Raw genomic sequence first — 18463 nt, forward strand, 5'->3', positions numbered from 1 at the left:
GGAATATTTTCGGATACACATTCAGCTACACCATAATGATTAGTCCATTTTCCTGTGTGTGGCATAGCTCCTATGTCTGCCCTAGCATACAACAATATCCTGGTTAAACAAAACTAATATTACAAAAAAGGGCAAATAAGAACTTGGACACCAACAGCGTATTAAAAATGTTTTTAAGAGTTTATATTCAAGAGGAGTCCGATTGATATTTTTGCATTCAACTAAGCACTAGCACTGTAAAATTATTTTTATTATTAATATTTCTCCTCCCTCCAAAAGGATTTGCCTACCTCCACCACTTTCCAACCTCCTGGTCTTATAACCGCTCATACTCAGGAGCAGTATGTATGACTGCCTACTGATTCAGGTGCATACCAATTTATATAATTAAATATCTTAGTTTTAAACATAACTAAAGGGATACTAAACCCATTTTTTTTTCTTATAGGATATGAATACAGCATGCAATTTTAAGCAACATTCTAAATTACTCCTATTATTAATTTCTATTCATTTTCTTGGTATCTTTATTTTAAAAAGTGGGAATTTAAACTTGTGAACCGGCCCATTTTAGGCTCAGTACCCTGGATAGAACTTGCTTATTGGTGGCTACATTTAGCCACCAATCAGCAAGCGCAAACCAGGTTCTGAACCAAAAATGGCCCAGCTCCTAAGCTTTAAATGCATGCTTTACAAATAAAGATAGCAAGAGAACAAAGAAAAATTGATAATAGGAGTAAATAAGAAAGTTGCTTAAAATTGCTGAATCATGAAAGAAATAAAATTGGGTTTAGAGTCCTTTTAAGCAGTGGCATTTACTTTTCATAAAAGTTTTCATAAATAATTCTTTACGACTAATATTTCTGAGGCAGAAAAAGACAATTTAATGGGCTTAAAAAAATAATTAAAAAAACCTGCCTAAATTATTTAAAATCAAGAATGGAAATTATGGCATTATGTTCTGTTAACATATATTTTAATCTTATCTTAATTATTATTATCAATTTGTAGAGCACCAAAAGATTCTGCAATGCTAAGTCTTAATCAAAACCATTAAATATTGTGTAATTCTGAGGAGCGCATCTCCTCACTTATGCACAGTTTATAGCATATGCTTTGGACCAAGGGTGATAAGACTTTATAAAAATGTGTCACCCAAATTGACAATAATAGTCTTAAAAAGAGACATTAAAGAAACATTATATTTCTTTGTTCCTTATACATCCATAATATATACCAGCAATGTAAGTCTATATAGACACTATATAGACACTGATTCATAAGAAAAATAAATGTATTAAAGGGATAGGAAAGGAAAAATTAAACTTGCATGATTCAGATACAGCATGTAATTTTAAGACACTTTTCAATTCACTTCTATTTTCAAATATGCTTCATTCTTTTAGTATCCCTTGTTAAAAAATGAATACACACATATCCTACACTAGTGGGAGCTGCTGCTAATTGGTGCCTGCACACATTTGTCTCTTGTGATTGGCTAAATAGATGTGTTCAGTTTCCTGCCAGTAGTGCAATGCTGTTCCTTCAGCAATGGATAACAAGAGAATGAAACAAATTTGACAATAGAAGTAAATTGGAAAGTTGTTTAAAATGTTATGTTCTATCCAAATCATAAAAATAAAATGTATGCTTACCTGATAAATTTGTTTCTTTCTTGACACGGTGAGTCCACGGATCATCATAATTAATATTGGGAATATCACTCCTGGCTTGCCGGAGGAGGCAAAGAGCACCACAGCCAAAGCTGTTAAATACCACTCCCCTTATCCACAATCCCCAGTCATTCGACCAAAGGGAAAGGAGAAAGGAAGTAATATAAGGTGCAGAGGTGCCTGAGGTTTATGAAAAAATAAACTGTCTGAAAATACAGGGCGGGCCGTGGACCGTGTCAAGAAAGAAACAAATTTATCAGGTAAGCATAAATTTAATTTTCTTTCTAATGACACGGTGAGTCGACGGATCATCATAATTACTATTAGGAATCAATACCCAAGCTAGAGGACACAGATGATAAGGGAGGGACAAGACAGGCGGACCTAAACTGAAGGCACCACTGCTTGAAGAACCTTTCTCCCAAAAACAGCCTCAGCTGAAGCAAAAGTATCAAATTTGTAAAATTTAGAAAAAGTATGTAAAGATGACTAAGTGGCAGCCTTGCAAATCTGATCCACAGAAGCCCCATTTTTGAAAGCCCAAGTAGAAGAAACAGCCCTCGTAGAATGAGCTGATTTTCTCAGGAGGCTGCTGACCAGCAGTCTCATATGTCAAGTGAATAACACTCCTCAACCAACAAGAAAGAGAAGTAGCCGTAGCTTTCTGACCTTTACGTTTTCCAGAAAACAACAAATAAAGAAGAAGACTGGCGAAAATCCTTAGTCGCCTGCAAATAATATTTCAATGCACAAACTACATCCAAGTTGTGTAACAAACGTTCCTTATGAGAAGGAGGATTAGGAAACAAAGAAGGAACAACAATTTCTTGATTAATATTCTTATCAGAAACAACCTTGGGAAGAAAACCTAAAGCATTACGAAGTACTACCTTATCAGAATGAAAAATAAGGAAAGGAGACTCGCACTGCAGCGCAGAAAGTTCTGAGACCAAAAACAAAACCTTCCAGGTTAACAACTTAATATCCAAAGAATACATAGGCTTAAACGGAGCCTGTTGAAGAACTCTCAGAAGTAAATTAAGACTCCAAGGAGGAGTCACAATCTTAAACATAGGCAGGATTCTAACCAAAGCCTGACACAAAGACTGAACGTCTGGCACATCCGCCAGACGTTTATGTAACAAAATAGATAAAGCAGAAATTTGACCCTTCAGGGTACTAGCAGACAAACCTTTCTCCAGACCCTCCTGGAGAAAATACAAAATCCTAGGAATCCTAACTCTACTCCAAGAGTAGCCCTTAGATTCACAACAATACAGATATTTACGCCATATCTTGTAATAAATTTTTCTAGTCACAGGCTTACGCACCTGAATCATAGTCTCAATAACAGACTCAGAAAAACCATTCTCCAGGCAGTCAGCTTCAGAGAAACGAGATTTGGACGAAGGAAGGGTCCCTGAAGTAGAAAGTCCTTCCTTAACGGAAGACTCCACAGTTGAGACGATGACATCTCCACCAGATCTGCATACCAGATCCTGCAAGGCCAAGCTGCAGCAATGAGAATCACTGACGCCCTCTCTTGTCTGATCCGAGCAATGACCTGAGGAAGAAGGGCAAACGGAGGAAACACGTATGCCAGACTGAACTTCCAAGGAACTGCTAGAGCATCTATTAGAACAGCTTAAGGATCCCTTGACCTTGATCCGTACTTCGGAAGCTTGGCATTGTGACGAGATGCCATAAGATCCAATTTATTAGAGAATAAAACTGGAAAAGACCTCCGGATGAAGTTCCCACTCCCCCGGATGGAAAGTCTGTCTGCTCAGAAAATCAGCTTCCCAATTGTCCACCCCTGGAATGTGGATCGCAGACAGACAGCAATTGTGAGCCTCCCCTTCATTGCCAAGGAACGCCGAGTTCCCCCTTGACGATTGAAATAAGCCACAGACGTTATATTGTCCGACTGAAATCTGATGACCTGGGTTGAAGCCAAATGAGGCCAGGCTAGAAGAGCATTGAAGATTGCCCTCAATTCTAAGACATTTATAGGAAGAACCGATTCCTCCCGGGTCCACAGGCCCTGAGCCTTCAGAGAACCCTAGACAGCTCCCCAACCCAGCAGACTGCCTCCAACTTCTTATCCATGGGATCCTTAAAAGAACAACTATCCTTAATAGGAATAGTGGTCCTCTTAGCCAAAGTGGAAATAGCTCCCTCTACCTTAGGAACCGTCTGCCAGGATTCCTTAAAAGAATCTGCAATAGGAAACATCTTCCTAAAAATAGGAGAAGGAGAGAAAGGAATTCCAGGCTTCTCCCATTCCCGTGAAATAATTTCTGAAACCCTATCTGGAACAGGAAAAACTTCCGCCACAGAAGGAACATCAAAAAATGTGTTAAGTTTGCTAGCCTTCTTGGGAGTAACTATGACCGTCGAATCAGAATCATCCAAAGTAGCCAAAACCTCCCTGAGTAACAAACGGAGGTACTCCAGCTTAAATCTGAAAGAAACAACCTCAGAATCAGCCAAAGGAGAGACACTATCTGAGTCTGAAATTTCACCTTCAGACGCTATTGAAATATCTTCTTCCTCAGTCTTGTGGGAAGAAACATTAGACATAACTGCAACAGAATCAGAAATCCTTTTTCGCTTACCCTGCAACACAGGAAAAGCAGACAAGGCCTCAGATATAGCAGAAGATATGTGAGTAGACAAATCCTGTAAAGAAAAAACAACCCGAGACGAAACACAGGGCACTGCATGTGAAGAGGATTGAGATTGGGATGAATGGGGAGAAAGCTGCGCTACAGCTTGAACAGGAGGCTCCTGAACAACAGTCTCCCTGGAAAACGAAGACTATCCCTATGCTGAACAGTTCTCTCTATACATGAGGGAGAGAAAGGGATAGGAGGTTCTACATTAGCATCTAAGCATAAATTACAGGTCACAGCTTGTAAGTCCTCTTGGTCCATCATACACACAAATTAACTCAAAAAAAATAAATTTCCAAAATAAAACGTTACTGTCTCTTTAAATAACGTTGTACCACTTTAATAAAACATTCTTAAATGCAGGCAATGAACCCAGGACCCCTGCAGCACACCTCTACACCTCAACAATACTTTTGCTGAGGTGCTTACCTGACCCCCTCCAACCGGAACAAGAAGCAAAATCCAGACTTCAATGAGCCAAACGGCACCCGGTCTGCACACACTGTAACAAACAGACTGCAGCAAAACAGGATGTTCACACCACTGCTCCGTAGTACTGAAGGGATAACGCAAGGAAACTCACACCAAAAACAGCTCTGCCCATCGTGGGCATGCCACACCGCGTCCCGGTCGGCATTAGCCGCCGGGAGGAACAGAAAGGGCGAGATACGCTCCCCAGTAACAACATCACACATAACTCAAAAATAATTGTTGAATGCCTATGGGGTATAGAACCCAGGATTCCCACATCATATGCAATGCTTATACCCAATATGCTACAGAGAACGGACCTAAATAAAGAACAAGTCAGCACACTCTTAAAATACAAAAAAACATGAGCCCAAATAGGGATACTAAACAACACCCTAACAGAGCCATCCTAACACAGTGCCCCACGAACAACAAATGCTGCCATAATAAAGTACCTGCACATAAGCAGGATTAACCCCATGAGTGCCAAACCTTTTCCTGTGCTTTCCTCAGCAGGGAAATAAAAATAGCACCAACACAGACTGCCCGGCAGTAAGGCAGCTCACTAGGCTTGAAAGGATTCCTTCCTAACATGGACCTGTGGACATAGAAAAAAGACTAAGTAAACCTACATAGTCTTTTACCAAAAAGGGCAGCAGCAACATCCTGGGAGGCACAGAGGGGATTATACCCCCCCAAGTTCCCAAAAGCTTAAAAGCCACCACTGATCTACTGAAGAGACTGAAGTGGACTACGGCTAAAGCCCCAAAGGAAGACAAAGCAAACTTGCTCTGCTTTAAAAATAAAAAAACTCTTGATTGAAGAATCAGACACCTAACTTTACCACCTCCTTGTAACTACAAGCAAAGAGAATAAATGGGGGTTGTGGGTAAGGGGAGTGGTATTTAACAGCTTTGGCTGTGGTGCTCTTTGCCTCTTCCTACAGGCCAGGAGTGATATTCCCAATAGTAATTATGATGATCCGTGGACTCACCGTGTCATTAGAAAGAAATAACATTTTTGGGTTTTCTATCCCTTTAAGTACTACAATTGCAAACAGATGAATCAAGCAGTATGGGGGTCAGCAGATTTGTTTTAAATGGGCACTGTAGTCACAGGTTTGCCATCCCTGCTGTAGCCTAAGTATGAAAAGCATTTTTCAGCTACTTCATACAGAGGGCCTAATATAGAAAACCTCACTGCACAGGCGAGACGATCTTAGTAGTCTCCTAGGTACGGCAAGGCCCTTAAAACATTTTTAGAAACGCAAATTGTATCTTGAAAAATGTATGTTCTTTATGTGAAACAGAGACTCCAACATTATACTGCAAGGTCTAAAAAAAGATGATGTGTGATTTCTCTCCATGACGGCGAGGTTTTGAATATCAGGCCCAGAAAGGGAAGCAATCTGCCAGGAACTAAAAGAGGCTGCTTCTCCTAGGTGGTAACTCGCCATAGAACAAACTACTATGCTTATGTTCGTTACTGGTAGATCGCTACTATTTCTTTATTCATTTTTTCAGCTGAAGGAGCTGTTGCAAAAAGAATCTGCACAAAATGAATTTACTTATCTTATAAGTTACTTGGATGTCAGTGAATTAATTCCAGGACAATCTCAACATAGCTTTATATAATAATAATATATTATTTATGGCAATGAAAGGCAAACAATGAATTTTAAACAACTTTCCAATTCACGTCCAATATCTAAATTTGCAAAACCTTTTTATATGCACACTTACTGTGGCACCAGCTTCTACTGAGCATGGGCAAGATTCAAAAGATTTACGTATATGCATTTTGTGATTGGCTGATGGCTGTCACATGATGCAGATGGAGTGAAAGTAGAACTTACTTTAAAATGTGTTACAAAGAAAACGATTTGAGGTTTAAACTAATAAGTGCTTTTGCATTTACTGATTATACAATTCTACTGTATTTAGTGGTTCCTTTAAATATTTAAAAATAAAAATATAAAGGACATCTCCTAAAACACTAAGGCCTAGATTACAAGTAGAGCACAGAAGTAAAAATGACAGCACAGAAACGAAAGCTTTGGGTGCGCTAACATCTGGAAGTCGGATATCGTTTAACCACATGTAATTTGAGCTGTGTTTGGTGTGGTAGTGATATCCATTGAAAGTATAAAAAATTCAGGCCACACTAACATTCTCTAATAATTATTTTTTTACCAGAGACTTAACAGGGCCGGACTGGGACAGAGAAGCCCAATCTCACCTTTTGTTATTTAACCATACACCAGTATTAGTAATATAATGCACTTATTATTATTATTATATAGAAAAAAAAAATTTGCATTTGTAACACTTCTCTGCCACTGTATTTTACAAACCGTCTGTCATTAAATCGTAAAAAAAAAACTGAATTATAAAAAGCCAGAAGCTATTGAAGTTCCCATAAAAGAATAACCATTATCACTTATGAGCCTGTGCAGTCATAGTTCCAAATAACAGGCACCTCAGTGGGGCAAGACCGGCCCTGACCTGGCTCTCAGACACAGAAAGGCAGCAAGAAGCAGGGAAGGTCAGGTTAGCCCTGTATCATATACAAATAATACTGCTGGATAGATTGGGAGGAGCTAAGGCATCAAACCTCAGCCTGCAACTAGCCCCGGCCCATCGGGCAAATGCCCTGTATGCCTTATGCTCAGCCCAAGCCTGGGACTTAATATCAAACTATTCTTAAAGGGACACTGAACCCAATTTTTTTCTTTTGTGATTCATATTGAGCATGAAATTTTAAGCAACTTTCTAATTTACTCCTAGTATCACATTTTCTTCAGTCTCTTGGTATCTAATTTTAGATGCCGACCCATTTTTGGTGAACAACCTGGGTTGTCCTTGCTGATTGGTGGATCAATTCACCCACCAATTAAAAAAAATGCTGTCCAGAGTCTGAACCAAAAAAAAGCTTAGATGCCTTCTTTTTCAAATAAACATAGCAAGACAACAAATAAAAATTGATAATAGGAGTAAATTAGAAAGTTGCTTAAAATTGCATGCTTTTTCTGAATCAAGAAAGAAAAAAATTGAGTTCAGTGTCCCTTTAATGTGGGCCCACGATATTGATAGTGCACCCTGCTCTATCAATATTGTTCCACTTGTAATCTGAGCCTAAATATCTAAATACTGTCTCTTTAAGTACAAAATCTCTTCAATTTCTGTGTAAAAAATATGTCTTTAAGGAAAATATTACTCAAACATTTTTATCATGTATAGAAAAGAGTGGCACCTAAATATATTAAAATATATAATTTTTTTTTCTGAAAAATATTATGTAAAAACGGTTTATATTTCAAGTGGCACTAACAGGAAGTGCATGATTATGTGCAACCAACTCGAAAAACTCTACTAGTCACTGGCTGAGACAGACCATCCCCACTGAAAAAGTTGAACCTATTCAGTAAAACCCAATTTAAAAACAACAAAGAACTATTAGACTTTTTTATACCATGTCCCTTTAATAGTCTCTCACACAATTTCATATAATAATGTTCATATTTTTTATGCCAATTACTTTGCAGAAATGAACAGAGTGGGTTCCGTTTTTTTGATGTAAAGATAGAAAATGTGTTTGTTGCCTTTGTACTGAGTTGTGGTCTAGTACATATTTTTAAATGAGATTTTAAGAGACCTTAATGGTTTGGAAATGATTTCAGTCAGCCCCAGTCATGGTTAATAGCAGCACTTTATAAAAATCTTTCTGAATAACTTTGGAATAATTTGGTAGTTGTAGGATACTTTAGAAGGGACTGTCTAGTGCAAATGCTGTCAGACCATATCATTTTGCTGTCAATTTTTGGCCCAGGAGATTAGTAAAACCTAGTTATAGCAACGCAACCCTTTAAAATGTTATGTTTGATAATATATGAAATAAAAGTAAAAGGCTGAATAATTTGTGCACACTGCAAATGCCCTGTATGGAGATTTACTGTGCACACCAGATACATCCCATGTACACAGCTATGAAAAGTAAACGGTTTTGTGAGCACTGTACAGGCACCAGCACCGACTCTGGCCTGGCGGGCAATTGGCACCCTGCCCCGCCAGCCCAATCCAATCCTGTTACTGTTACCCTAGATACCTATGTACTTAGCTCCCAACGAGAATATGGCTTGTGATTGGTGGGTCACGTAACTTCTGCTTCTGATTGGCTGATTTGTCATGTGCTCTTGTGAGCTGCAATGGTTATCACTCACAAGTGGGACTTTACATATGTGTTTAACCATATATGCTCTAATATCCCTCTAAACTTAGGAAAATTAGTTTTAATTTAACAAATGACAAATTATTACAATAAAACCTTTAAAAAATACACAATCACACACAAACAATTCTGCTAGTGTAAAGATGATCAAAACATTTTATCATTAAATCAGATCAAAGAAACACCAACTCTCCTTCAATTTGTTTTGGTCATGTACTCAGAAACTAGTTCAAATTACACACAAAGTTCAGCTGCACCCAATACAACCGAGACTTGTATATGACTGGATGAAAAAAAAGAAAAGTATATGTGACAGACGACTACATCCTGACACGTAAAATGTAGATTATGGACTTGATTTTATGCCTGTTAAAATAGCCCAGATATAGAGGTAGAGTTAACTCCTTGACTGTCAGAGGGGGCTGCAATGCACTATACAATACAATGCCTTGCTCTCTCATCCAAAGAGTGCAGCTATGATACAGATGAGACAGAACAAAGACATAAAGTCACATTACACTGCCCTATCTCTCTACACATATGGGATTGCTGTAGCTACACTGGTCACTATATACACTGGTCACTGGTCACTATACATTTGCAGCATTTTGCCACCCTCATGTGAACATATCAAGAAGTCAGACTAAGTACTGCACTCACATACTGCCCTTTCTTATAGTGTGAGCATAGGCAGAACCATATACAAATGCTTGCTATGGGCTGGTCCAAAGAGGTTTTCTCCTGGCAACCAGTAGTGAACAGATACTGTATCTATATACAAACCTTACATCCATTAAAATATATTCCAATTACTCTCAGATTTGCCAGCATTCTGACCACACTGGTGTGATACTAATCACTTAATAATCCTTGAAGTCCTCTATCTCTTCATTTTCAGTAACCTCCCATAAGATGCAAATTATGATACAAGTTCAATAAAAACATATAGGGCTCTATTTATCATCATAATTCTCCTACTTTTGCGCCTATAATTACTCTGTCGGATTTATTCTCCTATTTATCAACACATTTTACGCCCAAAATAAGCTGTAATACGACCTAAAAATGCGACCATTTTTTCGCTCTCACCAAGGCGCACAGGTGCGCCAAATACAGCCAAAAAACAATGGATTTCAGTCGTATTTTTAGAAATACTCCCAACGAATCACCGAAAATCATATTTATCATTATTTTGCGCCAAAGGAGAACCTATAATTCTCCTATAAATCCGACCGTGAAAATACTCCATAACCAAGTAGGAGAACTTTGAATTTACTCCCATATTTTATTCATAGAAGATGGAGTTTTTTTTTTTATTTTGCCCGCTATTTCTCTTGCTCAGTCCCAGGAAGATCGTGAAAATGATGGAAATATGTTCCGGAGACGGCAAAGAGTTCCTTGATTGTTTTTGCCCCGTTGTGGACTTGAGGCATTATCCGATCGTGAAATTAAGCGCAAATTCAGGATAAACCGAGAAAGCATACTGAATCTATATTCTCTGATTAAAAATGACATTGATCCCCGAACCAGAAGAACAAGGGCAATACCTGGACTTTTGAAATTACTCGCAGTTTTACATTTTTTGGCAACCGGATCTTTTCAGGCTGTATCCAGTGATGTTGTGGGCATGAGTCAGCCTTCATTTTGCCGCCATTTAACAATTGTTTTAAAAGCAATTCTAAAACATCTTTCTACATTTATTTATGTTCCTAGGAATGTGCATGAATGGCATACAGTGAAGTCCACCTTTTACCAAGTAGCCGGTATGCCCAATGTTCTTGGTGCTATAGATTGCACCCATATTGCTCTTAGACCACCATCCCTAAGGGAGGAGCAATATAGGAACAGGAAAAGCTTTCATTCCCTAAACATACAGGCTGTGTGTGATGCAAACCTTAGAATTTGGGCTGTTCGATCTGGGTTTCCTGGATCATGTCATGATTTCCACATCCTAAAACAATCTGCACTATTTTCTACTTTTGAACAGGGCAACATGCCACACGGTTGGCTATTAGGTAAATATGAACTTATTTTCATATAATCTAATTATAATGAAATCAGTTCTCTGTATTTTTTTTATTTTTTGGGGGGGATTTGCACTTTTTACATATCACATGTCATAAATATATATATGAATTATGATTAATTGTAATGTTTAAATTATTTATTTCATTTTAAAAAATAGGTGATAGTGGTTATCCGGTTAAATTTAATGAATCCCACCGTAGCACAAGAAGTGCTATAGAACGAACTTTTGGGGTTTTAAAAATGCGTTTCAGAGTTTTGGATAGGTCTGGAGGAGCACTTCAATATTCGCCAGAAAAATGTAATGATATAATTCTAGTTGCATGCATGTTGCACAACATTGCAATTTCCCAAGGCAATTTAGAGGAGGAGTGTCCCAATGATCCCACAGATGACACTTATATCCCTCAAGACATTATAGGCAGACACACTACAAGGGCAGGTGTACAAAATCGATTGGAAATTATTGAAAGATATTTTTCATGTAAGTATTATTGCAAATTATTTAGCATTGTGTATTATTTTATTAAATTTTCTGTATTTGAATTACTAATATTTATTTTTATTTTTTTTCAGAATACATGTCATCACCCTGAGTTTGAATTCTTTTATAAGAAATGTACATAAGTCTTTGATATTGAAGTTAACTCCACCCATTTGAAAAAATAAAACTTTTGCTTATTTATCAAAAATCTTTTCTTTTATTAAGGGATAAATATCTTTAATGAAAATATAACCAAACCAAACTATATATAAATATTAATAATACAAACTTTCAAACAAACAAAGCGAAAATAAATGTAAAGCACAACAAAATATAAAAGCCAGAAAATATATACACTTAATTTTTGGGATTCTGTGTATCAATTCTGAGATCTACGATTCATAATTTCTAAAAAAAATTTATAATATTCACTTTTTATTTCTGAATCACGTTTCAGAATATTGTTCCTTTGTTTCTGTAATTCAATGAGTTCCTTAAAAAAAGCACTTTGTTCATGTCTAAATGAGGATGCCATATCTGTCAGTGCCTGTATGTCATTGGTTCGCTCTGTAATTGGAGGTTGTCTGACTTCTTCGGCTGTTTCCTCAATGTCAGATTCGTTGACCATTGGACTCGCAGCAGGTGTATTTAAATCAGGTGGTGTTGGTCCCTCCTGTGTGTGACCATGTATTTGTGTCTCATCATCATCATCGTCTTGATTGATGGTGTCCTCGACTAGTGGTTGCAGTGTCAATTCGACCTGTTCTTCTTCAAAAACAAAAATAAAATTTTTAAAAAAATTAAATAAAATAAAAACAACCATATCTAACCTTTAAAATTTACAATTTCCATACATACCATCATATAATGCAATTGAACTATCTTGCATAGTTTGAAGCAATGCTCTAACACCTGTTGAGAAATAAAAGGGTTAACAAACTATATTTTCAATTTTTGAGATTTCTATGTACACATGCGTTCATTCAAAAATATTTTTGATTGATAACAAATTTAGGGTATTTATGCATCAAGCACCATGTAATTTGATAGGAATGATAGAATCCAAAAACATAAAATCAATAAAACTTTTAACAAATTGATCATTTAAATTTATTGTGGTTTTTTTAAGTTAAAATCCTATCGCCTTGGAAAAATGTAAATTATCGTTGAGGTCAAACTAGTTTAAATTAATTTTTGGTTGATTGACAAACGAAATTTAATTGGTTTGTATCAATACATTATTGTTGATACTCAAAATTTACATAACTTCACAGTTCTTTGAAAAGATTTCCAATCATTGAACAACAAATTTGTTTTAAACAATAGGTATTATCCTTAATCTCGCAAAATAACAATATGTATATCAAAATAAAAAAATTTCAATACACATACAAACACCGAAGAATTTCAATACCCAATACCCATACAAACATAGAAGAATTTCAATACCCATACAAACATTGTTTGCTCGATTACAAATAAATTCCGTTACAAGGTTCATAAGAATATATATTTTGTTTGGTTATTTATTTGGGCTTAATATTGCTTTTTATTATGCACCTTCAAAAGGGCAATTTCTGGTATTACAGTAGTCACACCCATTTCTCTATACATCACCCACCCCTCTAACCCTATGTTTTGCGATCTCCAAACACTGCAAAGTCTCTTTTCTCTCTCTATCTACCATTTTCTTTTTCTCTCCATCACCCACACCTCTCTTTTGAGATCTCTATCTCTCTCACCTTCTATCTCTCTTCCCTCCTGTGTTATCCATCTTTCTATCTCTACAGTACTTGAAAAGCCTCTGACAAACTCACGATATGATATACACATAATTTATTTTTTATATTGCTTACATGCGCTTTCTTCTCGATCTCTATTTGTTTGTGAAGTTGAAGGTTGAGGTTCCTGATACGTGGTTTCATGAACAAAAGGTTGGTCCTCCTTTGCATTTACCTCCTCTTCCACACAGACATCCTCATGTTGTTCTGTAAATATAAATAAAAATTTATCAATTCACAATATACCTACAAATGTAAGAACACCCCCCCCCCCCAACAAAACAAAGAAATAATTTAAAAAATTTTTTACCTCTAAAGTCCATTGTGTCTCCAGGAACATCCAGGCCGACCACAACTGCATCCCCCATCCTGGCATAGAGAATTTGTTCGAAATCAGTCAATTCCGCCCTGTATCCTGGTCCTCCACCTGTTGCTTTAGCCGATTGTTTTGCTTGGCATACCTTTTTTTTTATGTTCTTTCTGATGTCGTTAACCCTCTTCCGACATGCCCTTACATCCTTCGGAAAGCTACCTTCTGAAGACACAGATGTGCTAATTTGGGTCCATATTGCCCGCTTTCTCTGTGGGTTAACAGTTCTTGCCTGGTAGCCAATGATCTCTTCATAATGTTCCACCACTTGTTTCACCAAAATACAATTTTGACGATGGGTGAACATCACACTTCTCCCACTTTTTGTCTTTCCTGCTTGCAATGATGCCATCTTAAAAATGAGTAGTTAAAGTGCGCAAAATGGTATCCACAATTTAACTAAACTTAAATTAACGTTACAAGCTAATTTAAAGAATTTGTGCATGAAGGTTGAGAAAAAAGGGCGTGCACTTTATTTTTCTGGAAAGATCCCTATGTCGCATTAGTATTTATAAATAAAAATAAAAATAAAATGAATATCGGTCATGTGTTTGGTTATGTGTAAATATTGTAATTTGAATAAATATTTATATAAATTCTTATTACATGTTAGTTTTGTCTGTAAAAGTAACAATTGTTATATTTGCTGGATACTAGCATAAAAAAAATACATTTGTTGCAATACCGTAAAAAGTTAATGTTTGCTTAGAAACTATTAGAGACAATTGATACGATAAAGATTATAAAGCTTAGGATGTAAATAAAAGTTACTAAAAGTTTATAATACATATTGAAACATATATTGAAACTTATACAAATACAAATCTATATCAATATTGATTTAAAATATTGGATTGTTTTATTACTTGTAATTGCGCATTTTTATATTGAAATTAGTTCCGTTACTTGGCTACACCCTAGAAATAGAAATCAGCACAGCAAGATGGCAAGATCTAGGAAATTCTCTATAGGTGAACTATTGATAATTTCCTATACAATGGAAAAATATTTTCCCAAGAATTTACACCTTGGACCAGGATAGGAGAAATAATATTCTCTGTGAAATGGTAAGAAGAGTGAGGTGAATATATATATCTGGACAGAGGAGAACGAGAAAGCAATGCCTAAAACGCTACAATGATTTGTACAGGAGACAATCTAAATTGAGGACACTTATCCGGTGTTACCTGCGCAAATGTAAGACTTTGACATAATCCAGATTTAATTTTTAAAATGTATGTTACACAGAAATGTATGTATAACATTTGTATTTTTAACAATTTCATAACATGTGCATTGGAAAACACATTTATTTTATAAAACTATCAAATTTAATTGTATTATATAATTTTATTGTATCTCTTGAAATCACTTAGAGAAAAGAATTTCTAGATATGCTCAGAGTCTGGTGATTTATGGCTGTACATTTGTCTATTGTGATTGGCTAACACATTTTAATAGAATTTTACTTTCACAGTTATCTTGAGTGTTGTTTCTAAAGTTAATTGTTTGGGTTTTCAACTTTACAAGTTTAAAAAGAGATAGTGATGTAAATCTTTGGATTCAACAGTAGACACTGTCTTCCTTGAAGAATGACACGGTTTTTAAAATATGTCTGATTCTTTCTTTTATCTATTTATACTGAATTATAAGCCAACTTTGTTTTGATGTTTGCAAAAGAAAAGAATGTGTGAAAGTATGTTGTGCACATTCTATTATTAAGGCGATTAGATAAAATAAAATAAAATTTTTGAAAGATTATCAAATCTATTTCTAACATTGGAAATATGGTCTTTTTAAAAAAGATATGTACAAAATAATAATTTTTCTTTTCTATTAAATTGTGGATTAAATATGATTTTACATTATATAATATGAAAAGTGCAACTAATTTGTTTACATTTTTAAATAGTTAAAAACCATAGAGCACCGAGATATCTCTGTCCAATTGATGAAAATTCCTCAAGTTCTGGTGGAGAATCTGACCCCTTGCCAAGGGTGTTTATGGACAGGGAGGGAAATGATAACCCAGGTATTTATAAATTGTAATAATTTATATATATATAGATCCATACAATGTTGGAAATACAATTTTTTGTGTTTAAGTAATAAGAAGGCAACAACGTAGGGCAAGGCCTATTATTGAAAATGAGTCAAATGAGGAAGAAGAACTTCAGAATCCGAATTTGGAAGGTTAACTTAATGTTATTACTTTTTATTGCATTTATAATAAAAAAAATAATGACATTTTTAAAATGTAAACCTTTGTTTTGTTATACATTTAGATGATGCAGAAATTCAGGTTGACAATTACCGTCAAGATGGAGAGGGAAATATTATTAATGAGGAGAGAGAAGAAGTGGTACAAGATTATGAGATAGAACAAGTGCTTGTGCAGGAAGATGATTTAGAAGATAGTAAGTAATAATATATTAAAAAAATTATATTAATAACCGAATATTGTACTATATATATATTGTACCGAATATTATATATATATATATATATATATATATATATATATATATATATATATATATAGATATATATATATATATATATAGAGAGAGAGAGAGAGAGAGAGAGAGAGAGAGAGAGAGAGAGAGAGAGAGAGAGAGAGAGAGAAATAAAAAAAAAAGGATAATGAATTATTTTTAATATACACAAGGGGAGTAAAATATAAAATTTCATTTTACACAGTGATGCAAGAAGAAGAGGTGGACAGAGAGGTTCAAATGATTCCTCTGATACCATTAATTATGACTGGGGTGAGTATATCAGACATGTGTTTATATATGGATTTAAAAATACATAAGAATAACCTTATTCTTTATTTTATACAGTACCTGAAGATCAAAACATATTGATTAACAAGAAACAGTTATTGGAGGTATTAAAGAAAGCTGAAAAAGGACTTAAAGAAAACTATTCAAGTTTGCAGGAAATGCGCCTTAAAATAGAAAAAATGTAACAATACATTTTGATTTTTCATAATGTGACCAAATTTTTTTTTTATTTTTGTGATAAAAAATAAATATTTATGTTTAAACGTGTATTGGTGTACAGATAAATTATTATAAACATAACACTGAAATCAATATAACAATGTATGAGATTGAATAAGGGACAATCTACTATCAATTTTTTTATTGTTTGCAAAAGATTGATATTCACTTTATTAGTGAGTTTAATGTTTAGCATTAACAACTCAGTTATATTAATACACTTTTTTTTAACTCTGTGGTTACCTTGGACTTCTTCAAGCTTACTGATGACATGACTATGACTGATTCTTATCTATTCTCTTGCATTAGCATTGTGTAGTAACCCCAGTGCCTGAACAGAGTGTTATCTATATGGTCAACGTGTAATTTCAAACTCTTTTGAAAAGATATTTCAAAAGCCTGTGATAAGAGGCAGCCATGAAATTAGCATATGAACTACTATGTTTAGTTTAAAATAAGATTATTTACAAAAAAGACATTTCACCAGAAAAGAAATGTAAAATTGTATTAATATTAATAAAGGTACAATGGCAATAGTTTACTGTCCCTAGAAACACTTTTGAAATAGTCATGTGGGTCATGCCAAGGGGGCTTGGATCATGTCAGCTATGAGCTAAAAAAATATACATGCACATATATATATATATTACAAATCAATATTTTAAAAACACAATATTGAATATTTGTCAATTAAATATTGAGGAAGTAATGCAGTCAATATTGATGTAATGCAAGGCAGATTATATTAAAATGGATTTAATTTTTTTTATAAAAGTATAATATTCAAATGGATTAAAAAATTTAGAAAAGTATTATATTAGTTATTAAAAAACAAAGGATAAAAATAAAATTAAAAAAAATTATATTAACATTATTGGCTCGAAATAATCGACATTGAAAGCTGTTTTAATGATAAATAAGGCGCATTTGAAACAATTGCGGCGAGATTTATCAATAAACCGCCGCATCTCGACAATGGAAATCAGCTATAAAATACTACTGGTTTAATGATAAATATTGGCGCACATGTGCGCCTTTACAAGGGCGAGATGCGGCGAGTTCATAGGAGAATTGAAAGTCGTAATTCTAAAATGAATGATAAATAGAGCCCATAATGTTCTTATTCTTACAGTGGTGCAGAATTATTATTATTATCATAATTTATTTGTATAGCGCCGTCACATTCCGTAGCGCTGGAATCTGAGAATACAAGTTTTAATGGCTCTTGGCAATTAAACAGAACAACGCAGATATGTTTTGTTGGCTGCTGGTTATATAAATGTAAAAATGAAGATATACTCTCACTTTAACGTATTACTTTCTTTCAGCACTCAGTCGTGATCAATATAGCTCATTTTCTGCTGCTTTTTTCCCATCCCACACTTTATTTCTGGCTTGTCTTGTCAGAGATTGTTCCTTTTAATGAAAGGAAACAGCAACAGCAGCTTTTGTTAATACTGAATTCATATTATGAACTACAGAAAAGGTTATATCATATTAAAAGGTTACATGTTAACTTGCCTGTGCTAGCGGTTAACACATTTAATGTAAAACAAGGTTTCAAAGAATTCAATACAGTCTCAAATGGATAACTTATAAACTCTAACAATTTACAGGTATAAATCAAATGGATGGACGGACAATCTGTGGAGTATTTATATATGAAGCTGGGCCGGAGTAAGATAACAACCTTCTCTGTTAAAGGGACAGTCTACTTGATTTTTGTTTATTGTTTAAAAACATAGATAACAC

General features: G+C 35.1%; 1 protein-coding gene across 1 annotated transcript in view; it reads right to left on the bottom strand.

Annotated features, from left to right (window-relative positions):
• GRAMD1B (GRAM domain containing 1B) overlaps nucleotides 1-18463 on the bottom strand; it is a 602742-nt gene that overhangs the window by 294358 nt on the left and 289921 nt on the right. The window lies entirely within an intron of this gene.

Source organism: Bombina bombina, chromosome 8 (genome assembly GCF_027579735.1).
Source record: "Bombina bombina isolate aBomBom1 chromosome 8, aBomBom1.pri, whole genome shotgun sequence".
NCBI classification, from domain to species: Eukaryota; Metazoa; Chordata; class Amphibia; order Anura; family Bombinatoridae; genus Bombina; species Bombina bombina.